The sequence below is a fragment of the Loxodonta africana genome, chromosome 6, assembly GCF_030014295.1.
Source record: "Loxodonta africana isolate mLoxAfr1 chromosome 6, mLoxAfr1.hap2, whole genome shotgun sequence".
Classification (NCBI taxonomy): domain Eukaryota; kingdom Metazoa; phylum Chordata; class Mammalia; order Proboscidea; family Elephantidae; genus Loxodonta; species Loxodonta africana.
The window spans coordinates 139918966-139932402 of NC_087347.1; the positions used below are offsets into that span (position 1 = coordinate 139918966).

Consider the following 13437-nt stretch of genomic DNA (forward strand, 5'->3'; position numbering starts at 1 on the left):
CATGGTAAGACCAGTGAATTCCATGAGCCTGGGCCCATTACCACACTTCATTTGCTATGAAGTGAGTCCCTTGATCCAAGGCAATGTTATGTGGAACACCATGATGGTGGATAAGGCATTTTACAAGCCCACAAATGGTAAAAAATCTCTGCAATCCCTCCGGGAATATGGTATTGCTTTTGGTTTACTATTTTCCTAGGTAGGAGCAGTTCTTATGGCTTCCATTTGGCTTTTCCTACCATAATAGCCCTTACTCCACTTGTCAGGAATCCAACGTGGGGTTTCTGCCAGTTGCTGAGTGTGTGTGTATACACACACACACACACACACACATATTCCAATTATGCACTGAGTATATATATTCCAATTATGCACTGAAACTGGGGAAATCACTACAGGATGTTCAGGACCAACTGGACCTACTGTGAGACAGATATGAGCTAACACTTCATTAATAATGTGGTATCTGTATGCCTCCACTCTGACTGGTGGGCCACAGTGACATTTTGGGTCTCCTGGTAGCAGTGTCAGTTCAGATCCAGTATCCAGTAATCCCCGAAAAGTCTGATAATTTCCCTTTCCCCAGTGAACAGTCACTCTCATGAAAGGCCATAAATTCCTTTGGGGAAGGCTTCGAGAAAGAGTAGCAGTATCAATTTTTGGCAGTGTACTGGGATACTTTCTCAAGGAGACTCGGCCTCCCCTTCATTCAAGAAGTTCTAAGTCTGTAAACTTGCTCAAGTGTTGGAATTGATTGAAGGGCCGTGACTCTCTTTCCATCTTTTCTTTCACCACTTTGTCTAGTGAAAGTAGGACCAACCAACCAGCTTCCTTATACTTCTCATTCTGACAAAATTGTAAAAAGGTATTAAACATGTGATCACCCAGAGCCTCTCCTCTCACCAATACCTGATCTACTGGTGTTTATATTTTATGTATTTCTATTGCCACTTCACACCATGGATTAGCAGTGCCCTCTTTACTACTGGAAGCAGAGTTGTCAACATCTTTAAGACTATTCAGGCTTGGAAACTAATTTAGAAAACTCATTCTTACAATTTTTTTTTTTAGAATCACTCTCAGTACCAAATGTCTTCAGCTGGGTATTCTAGAGAAGCAAAATCAGTGAAGTATATGTGTATATACCTATACCTATACCTATACCTATACCTATACCTATACCTATACCTATACCTATACCTATACCTATACCTATACCTATACCTATACCTATACCTATACCTATACCTATATACACATAACAGAAGAAAATTAGAACAAGTCCACAAGAGCCAAAGTACGACCTTGAGTATATCCCACCTGAATTTAGAGACCACCTCAAGAATAGATTTGATGCATTGAACACTGATGACCAAGGACCAGACGAGTTGTGGAATGACATCAAGGATATCATACATGAAGAAAGCAAGAAGTTATTAAAAAGACAGGAAAAAAAAAAAAAAAGACCAAAATGGATGTCAGAAGAGACTCTGAAACGTGCTCTTGAACACAGAGTAGCTAAAATGAAAGGAAGAAATGATGAAGTCAAAGAACTGGACAGAAGTTTTCTAAGGGCATCTTGAGAAAACAAAGTAAAATATTATAATAACATGTACAAAGACCTGGAGATATAAAACCGACAGGGAAGAACACGCTTGGCATTTTTCAAGCTGTAAGGACTGAAGAATACATGCGAGCCTCAAGTTGCAATATTGAAAGATTCTCCAGGAAAAATATTGAATGTTGCAGGAAGCGTCAAAAAAAAAAAAATGGAAGGAATACACAGAGTCACTATACTGAAAAGAATTGGTCAACGTTCAACCATTTCAGGAGGCAGCATGTGATCAGGAACCAATGATGCTGAAGAAGTCCAAGGTGCACTGAAGGCATAAGCAAAAGAACAAGGCTCCAGGAACTGATGGCATACTAATTGAGATGTTTCAACAAACAGGTGCAGCACTGGAAGTGCTCACTCGTCTATGCCAAGAAAATGTGCAACAGAACCTCAAATTCCTAAAAAAACAAAAAAATAGAACTACTGGACAAGTTGAGACTGGAAGACTCCCCAAAACTATTGCCCCGAGATACTCTTTAAACCTTGAACCGAAATTAACCCCTAACATCACCTTATAGCTAAATAACAAATTGGCTCAAAAAATAATGAATTTCACCCATAAGTGCTGTGCTCCTTTAAAAAATCACCTATATGAGACCAAATGCTCAACAATTACTTTAGAACAAAGGTGAGAATGTGAGGGGCCAGGGAAGCTAGATTACTGGCAATGAAATAACCAGGATGAAAATAATGAGAATGTCCCTGCATTGTGAAGAATGTAACCAGTGTCACTGAAAAACTTGTGTGTAGAAATTGTTGAATGGGAACCTAAATTGCTGTGTAAACCTTCACCTAAAACACTATAAAATAGTATTTAAAAAATAAATAAAACCCTATGAAACACAGTTCTCCTCTGCACACATGGAATCACCATAAGTTGGAATTGACTTAATGGCAATTTTGTATGTGTGTGTGTTTCTGTGTGTCCAGGCATGGGCCAATAACTTGAAATTTGCCTCCAAAAGTGGAGGGCACCGAGGGACCAAAGAAAGGGGTGGGCAACTCCAGTGTGGCAGTGAAGAAGTTTATTACTGGACACCTGCTGGACCAAAGCAGATCTCCGCACCCCACGGTGGGAGGGCAGAGGTGGTTGAAAAATAGTGGCTCCATGCCAGGGGCTTAGATAAGAATGCAAACTGTAGTGAACTATCAGACCACGCGAGAGTGCCCATGTTTGGCCTTGCAAAGCCTGCTTCCCTTTCAGTCCACCTCTCGATGCCAGCTCTTAGAATGTGGCACATTTTCTGTCTTGTGCCGTAGTACGAGAGACCCCGTTCCCCCCACACTGGGTACCGTGTGGTGCTCACACATGTGAAAGAGATAAAGTTACTATGTGCCCAGAGCAGGAGGAAGGCTTCTCTGATAAGAAGGAACCAGGAGAGAAGGTGACTCAATCCCCAGCCTCCTCTTCAGAGAATGCTATGGGCCCAAGGCCTTTACTTAGGCAGCCTGGATAGGAGGCATAGAGGCAGATCACTCCCCCAACAGTCCATCCCCGACTCCCATCAGGGTTCCAAAAAACAAACCAAGTCCTGGTATGTCCATCACCCATTTTGGATGTTGAACTGCACATCTGTGGTTTGGTGCATAAGATGTTACCTCCGTGCATCATTGAGGCAGCATTTAATGAGGGTTCCTAGTAGGATGGCCCCCAGAAGATTGATCAGGCCTGCTGGGAGGAGAGATCCCAACCAGCCACCCCAGCTGTAGCTTAATCCAAGCCAACCGAATATATCAAAGGGCTGTATTTGTCCAGTCTTATCTATGTGAAACATTCCCTCAATCATTTATGCAAAAACAGCATCTTTCTCCCAACATGGTATATTATATAAACATTAGACATTCCAGCACCAGTAATACAAAAGCTCCCTTTCTCAGCACAATTGAACAAGGTATTATCATTACCAGACCAGGCTAATTCAGCCTTGGTGTAGTCAGTCAATGTACATTGGACCATCTGGTCATATTCTGCAAGTCTTCCATGAGTAATATCAAACTCAGTCTTAAAAGTACCATTCTCAGAGTCAAACCATCTAGTCCTGTGCTTTTCACATTTTTAACACACGGAGAGAAATTTCCTTCTAAAGTTGGAGCACTCCCCACAGGCAGCTTTCATACTTCTAAAGATGTTTTCCGCAAGTAGTGGTGTCGACCGTATTCATTTACCACAGGTTACACATTTACACCAGGTTACACATTCATTTGGTCCGCTAGGCATCCTCCTTATTGACAGATCAGCTGGAACAACAGAGGGAGATGACCCAGTTCAAATATTGCAGAGCCAACATTTGGTCTGATTGGTAGCTCTAGCAAAAGCCCGTGTCATTGGGACCCATGGATAAGGGGCCTGTCCATCATTGTGAGATAATCTCGGAACAAAAAGAAACAACATTAACAATCCCCCCCTTCCACTCACCTGTCTTCCGTGGAACTTTCGGTGAGGGTTGTCCAGGTATAGCCACCCAGGCTGTCTGTCCTAATCTTGAGGCAGTGACCTTTTGTCAGTAACAGTTGTATACAAACAAACACATTTTATAGAACAGTTTGATCAAATAAGAAATGCCCTTGCAGGGAACTGCTGCATTGAGACCCCATACTGCTTGCCTGAGATGTAAAGTGCATGCTGGGGCTGTCTTGTCCCCTCCTATCAGCTGTTTAAGCCTGTCCACTACAGTGCTCAATTGCCCCTATGGCTTGGGGGTGATGTACAGCGTGAAGAGTTCATTCAAGATCCAGTGGAAGCCTTTGTATAGGGTAAGAGGCCCCGATATGATTTATCTGCTGAGAATGCCCTGGCCTGTTGGCTCAGGAATCTGTTCCTGGGCGGGTTTTAGCCTTGGTCATGGTCTCATAGGCAGGTCAGATTTTCTGTGCTGTCCAGTGTTTTCTGATGATGGTGGCAGTCCGTGTGTGTGGGCCCAGTCTAGAATGGTGTGTGAATCTTCATGGGTCATCCTCTCTTAAATCCAGGAGGTGGTTGGTTGCTCTGGAGCAGAGGATCCTTCAGCCTCTGCAGCCCATTGGCAAGAGCTGTTTTGGTTGTTTTCCCCTCTCAACATAGGGGCCTTTCTGGTGACCATCCACGCAAGTAACAAAAGCTTATCAGGAACAGAACTGACTTTTTTTTTCCAGATGTCAGTCTGAGGATTGTCAGTGGCCAGACTGAATGGTCAGGCTATTAGCTATTGCCCATGTCACAGCTTCGGTGTGCCCCACTAAAAACGGCCTTAACTGCAGTAATTCCCATCAGGGCTTGGAGGCAAAAGTTTACAAAGGTATAACTTAATATATTGACATCATCAATGCATATAATAGAAATCCCTATTAGGGACTTATCCATAGTTAGGCTTGGGCAAGGATCTCAATAATGGTGACCTCAGACCCAAAAGCTTTCCTCATTTTCAAGTGTAAAAGAGATCACAAGTCACATGTGCAATGGTATCTAAAAACCCAAGATATACAATTCTTTTCATTTCCTCATTGAACTTCAATTGTAACATAAGGCCTTTGGTTTTCCCCGGTGACAGAGGGACCTAGGCTTAATCCTTGGTCTTAATTATTTCTGAAAGTCAGAAGATTTGGGCAAAGTTGGCAGAGCCCTCAGTCATTTGTGGAGCCATGTGTCCACCATACCAAGTGCAAGCATTGGTTCAGTAACCCAGTAGCCCTAAAATAGGGCCCTCCTATTTTAGTTTTCCCCTTACTATTGCAGCTGTGACTGTGTTGCTGTTCAATTACCTTGGCAGAGGCAGTTATCAGAGAATTCCAGAGACGGCCTCTAAGGTCTTTTCAAGGTTGCTCAACACAAGCTTTTTACTCCTTTTTTTGGTTGTTTCTTCTGTTTTAACTCCTGCTTTGCACTAGGCCTTACAGGGTGTTCTCAGTGCCAGGGACCTGCTTAGCCCCTCCAGCTATCTCTGGAGCGCTTGTTAGAGCACTTTGAGCAATGGCTAGGGAATTGTTCCCCTAGCCCTTGAATTTCCCATCATTACAAACCTGCAGGAGAGCATTTCTAGTTGCTTATCCTGTTCTCAGATGTGGATGCTCAATACATCAGTCATGGCCACACACAACTGCCACACATCCCTTTCCAACTGCAACTCTTCCTGCAAAGCTCTTATGTGCACTTAAGCAGCTTGGTAGGCTTTGGTGGCCATCCCACAGCCGCTACTGCACTCCTAGCTTCTTTTCTACACTTATGAAGATGCGTGTCTGCCCACAACTGGGCTATGCCACTTGGCATTTCCTGGGTGTCCCTGTACTCTGGCCAACACGGGATTTCCCCCACGGAAAAGCATATGGGCCAGACCTCCCTGCATGGATGTCGCTGGCCAGCCCAGGATTTCCCCTGCAGATGCCTCACGCCACTCACCATTTCCTTGGACTCCTAGCTGGCTTGCCAATTGTCCAGGCACGGGCCAGTAACTTGAAATTTGCCTCCAAAAATGGAGTGTGGCATAAGACCTAAGAAAGAGGAGGACAACTTCAGTGTGGCAGTGAAGGAGTTTATTAGGGAGACTTATGCATGAGGAAGTCCTGGGTGGCCACAGGACCAAAGCATATCTCCATACCCTTAAGTGGGAGGGCTGAGGTTTTATAGTGGTGGTGGACAATAGTGGCTCCATGCCAGGGGCTTGCATAAGAATGCAAACTGTAGTGAACTAGCAGACCACATAAAAGTGCCCATGTTTGGCCTCACAAAGCCTGTTTCCCCTTCATCGTATGTGTATGTGTTTGTTTTGGGTGCATTTGTGCTTTGCCCAGGCTCAAGGAGAGCAGAAGGGCTGGCATTCCTGGATGTCACTGGTTTGGAACTGCTGTAGCTGAAGGTCTATATAAATTCTGTGAGGTCAGACAGAAGATGAAACTGGAGGGTGGTGGCCTGTGCCATGCTAAGGAGTCAACTCTGGTGCAGACCCTCACTCTTGGACTCTGAACCTGACTCAGTGAATGCTGGGTGTCAGTCCCTGGAGGAGTTGGTTGCTGAGGTTAGTTGGTAGACATAACTGTTTTCCATCAGCAACGTACATGCTTATGCATATTGTGCAGTTGACTTTTATCCAGATATTTTGTGATCTTAAACTCACTGTAAGCAAAATTATTATGAAAAAGTGCTTAACAATTACAGAAGGAATTTTTTCAAGGGAAAAGATTTTGTAACATGAGCCCTTTACTAAGTCATAAAATTATTTAGAGGCTTGTGGAAAGGTGGCATTTTTCTGGTGATCCTCCTCAAGGCTAATTCTGGCCCTTGAGGTCACAGCCTTCTTACATATGTACATGTGTAAAAATGGCATAGAGGAGACATCTGACATCTTGTCGAACTTCACAAGGGGGAAGGAGAATCGTTATCACTATCAATGGCCGAAGGCTGGTTGCCGTGATGCACAGGTCAGACACGCCTCTACCCTCCAATCTTTTTTTTTTTCCACCAGTTCCGACACCAGCCGTCTCTTCCATGGCACTCTTTACTTCTCTGCTGGGTTCAATAATTTGTTTTACTGGCCATGCAGAACTCACAGTGTTTATTGGAGAAGTAACAGGTTACAATTCAGGTTCAGGAATGCTCAGGATACAATATTTCGATCAGGACAACCTCTTCTCAGCCATGCCCACAGGCATGCCTCTCTCTGGCCCCTCAACCTCTGCCCTACTCAGGCAAGTGTTATAACGCTCTTTTAGCTCTGCTGTTAAGTGCTCAGAGGCACCCCAAGCCATCAGTAAGTCTCGGCCCAAAGGTGCTCAGCTCTCTTCTCCGTGGATTGGGGAGCCTAGCTCTTAGAGGTATCCACTCCACCAGCAAGCCTCCTGCCTGAAGACACTCAGCTTTCTTGCTCCATGGGCCAGGAAGCCCACCAAGCTGTCTCCTGCCGGTCTCCTGGTTCTGCTGCCTCCCACACTGCTATCACTGCACCATCATCTCTTGCTATCTTTTCTGTTACAGCTCCCTCTCTCTGTATCTCCTGGATTTAGGAGGTTCTCAGTGCAGGGATCCTGGATTCAAAGGATGGACTCTGTTTGGCTCTTGCTTCTTGGTGGTGGTGAGATCCTCCCTTCCCACCTCTGGGATGGCTCATCTTAAGCCTAGCAGGTGGGCAAAACTGACCAATCCCCTCGTTAGGGTTCCATACACCTTATTTGCGTGGTCCTACCCCCACATGGGTGCCACGCACCTTATTTACATTATTAGCAAGCAATCCAATCCCCTTGGTAGGCCACAAGCATCGGTGGGAGTTACAAAGACTATGACTAAAAAAATATTAAGTAACTCATTTTACCGAAATATGGTTATTTGTTTTTAACAGGAGACAAACTCAATGCTTAATAATCATATATTGCTATGATTTCGGAGCCTCATTTAAATTAACTGACAAGAAGAAATCAGAAAACCTCAGTGGCGCATGCCCCCAGCATGCGTGGACACCAAGGGCACAGCCCTGGGAGCCAAAGGTCAGGTCTCTTCATATCCACCCACTGCCATTGAGTCAATATCAACTCATACCAACCCTGTAGGACTAGAGTAGAACTGCCCCATAGGGTTTCCAAGGCTATAAATCCTTACAGTAGGAGACTGCCACATCTTTCTCCCTCAGAACAGCTGGTGGGTTCGAACTCCTGACCTTTCTATTAGCAACTGAGTGCTTAAACTACTGCACCACTAAGGCACCTCATCTCTTCATACAGGGATGAGAAATGCTCACATCCTGCCATTTCTCCATATCTCAGATTTCTTTTTGTCTAAAAAAGAAAAATAATTCCCCATATTCCTATCTCATATGGTTATTAGGAGGGGCTAGCTTGGGTCTCTGTTTAGCTTAGGAAAGCTTTCTTTAATTTCTGTGACTATTGCCTCTGTTCCAACCTTCTGGGATTTCTATTTTACACAAATTGAACTTCCTGTTTCTATCCTCAGTGCCTCTCATCATTTTCTTTTTTTTTTTTTCTAACATTTTTCTCTCATTTCTGGGAGACTTTCTCAGTTTTGTCGTCTGCTTTGTTTTTCTGGTTTTATCTAACCTGCTGTTTCTTGCCATCATTGAGGTTTATGATTCAGTGATCATGGTTTTCATCTCCATAAAATTTTTCCAATGTCCCCTTGAAGCTTAAGAACAGAAAATCAAGGATTTTCTAAGAGTGTCTCCTTGCCATGGCTGTAAATTCATTTCTAAAACCATATTGCTCTTCTTCTGACTGGTCATTTTCTTATAGGTGAAATTTCTGTTTCCTCACTCTTAAAGACAGCAGTCCTTCCCCAGCACTGGCTTGTTGTCAAGTAAGATTGTTATAACTGCGCAAATCCTTCAAACACAGATGAAATAGGAAGTGGAAAGTTAAGCTTTCCTGTAATGTATACCAGTAGTTCAGGAATCTAAATACTTTGAGGCACTATCAGCAGGCCCAACAGCAAACTTTGCCTCTCCACCAGAATTTCTTCTCCATGTTTGCAGGGCTAGGCAGGAATTAGCCTGATGTGGGAATGTCCCCACACTCTGCCTCACAAGGCTGCAGATGCCAAGGATAAGCCCCACCGTATCTGCTTTACCCTCAGTGGAGCCAGCAGTGCGAGGATCGCTGCCTTGGATCTCCAGGGTAGCTGATGCACATGGCATCACATGATATCCTCAGGAAGGGCCTGCAGGGTTTGACCAAGCTTGTTCCTGCTTGCCTCGGGCTCATACTGTTATTCCACAAGCCAAGAGATAGTTCTCTCTTCAAGCCAATTCCATTTTCATTGTGTCTGGTGGCTGATTCGTGGGTAGGACCTTTCTCCAGTTTTTAGTGCTGGTAATGATTGTCCGTCACTACAGCGAGAGTCTTAGAAGGGATAACTTGGATGACTTTGCTCATATCATATCTTACTCAATATCGGGATCCACTGTATCATGCCCTGCACAAAGGATGTTCACAGTATCGCTTGCCAATGATACTGATGCTATCCCAGCAGGAATTGTCTGGACAATCCTCAATAATGGGAAGGAAGAGAATTAGCAGTTGCATAACGGTTCAAAGCACGGTGGTATGCACTGGAACCAATTTCTCCACTTCCTAGATGTGTGACCTTTGATTATTCTGAGCATCCGCTTTTTCTAACTGAAAATGGACCTAATAATAGTACCTATCAGATAAGGTTGTTGTGGAGATTAAATAATATATACAAAGCACTTAGCACATACCAACCCAAACCAAACCCACTGCCATCGAGTTGATTCTGACTCATAGTGACCCTATAGGACAGAGGAGAACTGCCCCATAGAGTATCCAAGGAGCGCCTGGTGGATTCAAACTGCCAACCTTTTGGTTAGCAGCCATAGCTCTTAACCACTACGCCACCAGGGTTTCCACTTAGCACATAAAAAAAAAAAAGCACATAGTATATGCTTAATAGCAGCAAATATTTCCAACATTGCTAGGCACTGTTGCATAATTACATATAATTTTATTTAGTCCTCACAGCAATCCTGCAAAAGTCGTTGCTAGTATCAGTATTTGGTAGGTGAGAAAAGAAATACTCAGGATGATTAAGTAAGTAATTTGTGCAAGATCACAACTAGTAGGAGACAGAACCAGGATGTGAACCCAGATCTTTCTGGCTTTAAAATCTTTTTCATCTAGCACTGCTGTAGAAATGGAAGTACAAGCTTAGGAGAGACAGGACAGAAGCCAGTCCCTAGGCTCAGAAAAATTCCATTCCCATTCTGTTTTGGTTTCTACATGTATGGTTAAATTTCATCTCCCATTTTCACATCATTGAAACACTGATCCTTCTGTGCTGACCTTTCTGATAAAGACATTTCAGGTTGTTAATTTATATATATATGTATAGAGAGAAAGAGAGCCTATAACTTTATGGGGCAAGAATCTTCCCAACACCTTGCACTAATATCAGCTGTCATCACCACTGTGGTCTTACAAAATGCCATCCCTTTTCCGTACTGGAGCTCAGATGAGGACACTCTGCCCTTCCCTACAGTGTAGCTGATGCCAAGCTAGATGGTTCCATAAGACTTTACTGAAGTCTTGGGAAGATTTAAAAGAGAAATGGTCTCAGAAAAAGCATGGCGCTCAGCTGTCTGCTGACACAGTGGCTTATGTAGGCTAGGTTCCCCCAGGCTGCTGTCATCTGGGGCACCAGCTTTGTACCCTCCACTCAGGAGCAATGATTAATCTTCTCAAAGTCCTGACCTCCAAAGAGGGCTGAGAAAGAATCTTCATGCCTGGCTGGCCTTCTGCTCAGTTCCCACCCCCATTCATTCCTCCATAGTTACTCACCTCCCAAAGCACCTAGTGTGTGGCAGGCACTCTGCACACACTGGGAACACTAGCGGGTAAGGCACAGAGCTCATGGTCTATGGGAACAGAAAACAAGTTGTAGGAAGGAAATAAATAAAGTCTCTCTAAGGAAGTAAGCTTCACTGAGACATGAAGGTTGAGAAGGAGCCAGTCCCATGAAAAGCAAACAGAAAAGCATTCCAGGTAAAAGAAACAGTAAGTGCAAAGGCCCCGAGGCAAGAAGGGGAAACAGAAAGGTGGCCACAGTGGCTGGAACACAGAGGGGTGATACGAGGTGCAGAAACAGACCTGGCCAGATTACATGGGGCCTTGCCAGCCTTGCCAAGTGTGAAGGGACTCCTCTGCAGGGTCTGAAACAGGAACGTGACACGGTGTGATTTGTATTTTTGGAAGTTCCCTGAGGCTGCTCTATAGAACGAGTTAAGAGACTATCTTCCATTATGGTTTTGGGAGCAGTGGAGTAAGAGACAGAAATACAAAACTTTGAAATATACTTTGAAGGTAGAAATCACAAGACTTGCTGACGGATTGGTGGGAGAAGTCTCTCAATCTTTGACTCATACTGCAATGACTATTTCCTTTCTAAGCTATTCTTCCCACCCACAAGGGCTTAGCTTGCAGGGCTCGGCAGGACCACCCCATCTGAATCCAGGAACTAACTTCACCTTGCAGAAAGCCCCACACCCAGGAACAAGGGGACAGGAAAGAATGGTGGTAGCAGTGGGAATGTGGGCCAGCCAGGTATGGGAGTTGTAAAAATGGCCTGAGGAGGTATCCGACCTCCTCCAACCCCACAAGGGGGAAAGTGAAACAAGATCAACGGCCCAATGTTGATTCCTATGAGGTGGAGGACAGACAGGCCTCCTCCTCCCTCTGCCATCTCTACCAATTCTGACACCAACTGTCCCTCCCACAGCACTCTCTACTGGGTTTGATAAAACAAACAAAAAAACAAACCCAGTGCCGTGGAGTCAATTCTGAGTCATAGCGACCCTATAGGACAGAGTAGAACTGCCCCATAGAGTTTTCAAGGAGCACCTGGTGGATTCGAACTGCCGACCCTTTGGTTAGCAGCCGTAGCACTTAACCACTACACCACCAGGGTTTCCAACAATTCATTGCAATGGCCACAAAAAACTCACAGGCCATACTTATGATTATGGGGTTTATTAGGGAAGTACATTAAAATTCAGGCTCAAGAACACTCAGAATACAGTTCTTCCATCAGGATAGCCTCTTCCTGGCCCTCAGTCTCTTCCCAAGGGCACTCAGGTCTCTCCCTCTGTGGGCAGGCCAGGAAGCCCAGGGCGCTATCTCCTGCTGCTGTTCTTCCTTAGTGGTGGTGGGCTCCTCCTCTCTGCTCTGAAATTGGCTCTTTTTAAAGACAGAACTGACCAATCCCCTGGTGGGCCACAATTATCTTATTTGCACAGCCCCACCCAATTACCTGGGTGGGAATCACAACACCATGGATAGAAAGTCCACACACAAAAGTAATCAATCCTACCTCTGATAAAGAGTAACAGTGAACAGATCCAACAGATTAACAAACTCAGGGACTTAGGGAGGGTCTCAAAAGTTTAACTTTGCCTATTTACTGAACACCCAACACCACTGGTATTACCTTATACATGTACAGGGCTCTGTATTTGACCTAGAACTTTTGCATCCATTGTCCCAGCCTCCTGAGTTGTTAAGGCGGATGTTAATATACTCATCTGACAGTGAGATAACAGAGCGCCAGCACTGTGTGCGGAGTGTGACCCACAGAAAAATCAATTGTACAGCAGGCTCCCCAGCACTTGTGAATCCTGACCGGAGATGGGACATCATCTGTTAAGATACAAGGTTGATTATTAGGAAATAGTAGGCTATGGTACAAACCTAGGAGCACATTTGGCTTAGGGATAGGGAAGAGGGAAAGGAAATGGACCCAATATGAAAGGAAGGGAAAGACTGACCACTTTTCTAGCGCCCCCATACTAGCTGGTGGGCTGGGGCAAGGCACCTGCCACCTTTCGTGCTCACCGTTGTCTGCACTTCCATCACTGTACACCAGAACCGGTTCCCTGGGGCTTGGCCTGGTGATGATGCCGTCAGGAGGGGATCAGGACTTCCCCACACAGCTGGCCTTCAAGGTGAGACCAAGTCTCCCACTGTCTCTTGCCTCCTGGATTTTGTATTTCATATAAGTTACTTCTTGACTACCGCCCTTGTTTGGAGCTTTGGAGGTACCTCACCCTGTGCTCACGAGTGTCTGGGAGGATCAGAGGAAAACAGTAGCTCCCTCACCTAAAAAAATAATAATAATTAAAAAATATGTAATCCCATGACCTCTGTTTTCGTTTGCGCCTGTCACTAGACTTTTCCAGATACTTTTTAAAGTAGCTTTACGTGAACTGTGAGTCTACTTTCTATGTAGTCCCCGCAGAGACCCCGGCCGGCCCGTGGATCCCGGGCAGGGTGCATTCTGCCAGCTGGCTGTATGGAGGGTCGCGGGTCCCCTGGGGGCCGCGTGCACAGTTGGCTTC

General features: G+C 44.9%; 1 long non-coding RNA gene across 2 annotated transcripts; it reads right to left on the reverse strand.

The window, feature by feature from the left end:
• Positions 1–1698: 1698 nt before the first annotated feature.
• Positions 1699–13237, reverse strand: LOC135231558 (uncharacterized). 2 transcript variants are annotated; one of them, XR_010322352.1, is made up of 4 exons: positions 12935–13237; positions 12531–12739; positions 5988–6079; positions 1699–3853 (listed from the first exon to the last, which is right to left on the reverse strand). It is a non-coding gene; the product is annotated as an uncharacterized LOC135231558 (long non-coding RNA). The 2 variants fall into 2 exon arrangements; XR_010322351.1 differs by having other exon boundaries at positions 1699–6079.
• Between the last annotated feature and the right edge of the window lie 200 nt (positions 13238–13437).